Raw genomic sequence first — 545 nt, forward strand, 5'->3', positions numbered from 1 at the left:
ATTATAATTATGTAGCAAATTAAAAATTGTAGACAAATACTAAAATGTGAAAGATTTCAATAAGATGCAGAGTGAATTTTAGAAACATATTTCTTAAATGAATACATAACATGAGATTAATAATAGATTTCACATTGTAAAAAAATTATTCACAAAAAAATTATTTACAAACTGAATATAACAATAAAAATTATCTAAAATAAACATGAAGAAGAGTTTACAGATCAGTCATATAATAGTTCTCTCTGTGCCCAAATCAAGGAATTTATATTCATATATTTAATTTCTCGAAGAAGGGGGTAGGCAATAAATATTTGAAGATTTAAAATTTCTAAATTAAGTTAAAATTATAGCACCCCATTTCCAAGAAGAAAGAACCTTTTGCACAAGAAATATGAATAAAATCATATCAAAGTACACTAAAATGAAATTGTCCAAAACTAATTGTAAAGAAAAAAATCATTAAAGCATGTATGTAGAAAAAATATTAGCTATGGAAGAACAAAATTAAATAGCATCTTATTCCACATTAGGAAAAAAAAAAA

The 545-nt window shown here is 22.9% G+C and overlaps 1 protein-coding gene across 3 annotated transcripts in view; it reads right to left on the reverse strand.

Annotated features, from left to right (window-relative positions):
- The window catches only part of Cfap44 (cilia and flagella associated protein 44), a 119,105-nt gene that overhangs the window by 64,318 nt on the left and 54,242 nt on the right, over positions 1 to 545 (reverse strand). The gene's annotated exons all lie outside the window — the stretch shown is intronic.

Source organism: Octodon degus, unplaced genomic scaffold (genome assembly GCF_000260255.1).
Source record: "Octodon degus isolate 3935 unplaced genomic scaffold, OctDeg1.0 scaffold00053, whole genome shotgun sequence".
Lineage (NCBI taxonomy): Eukaryota > Metazoa > Chordata > Mammalia > Rodentia > Octodontidae > Octodon > Octodon degus.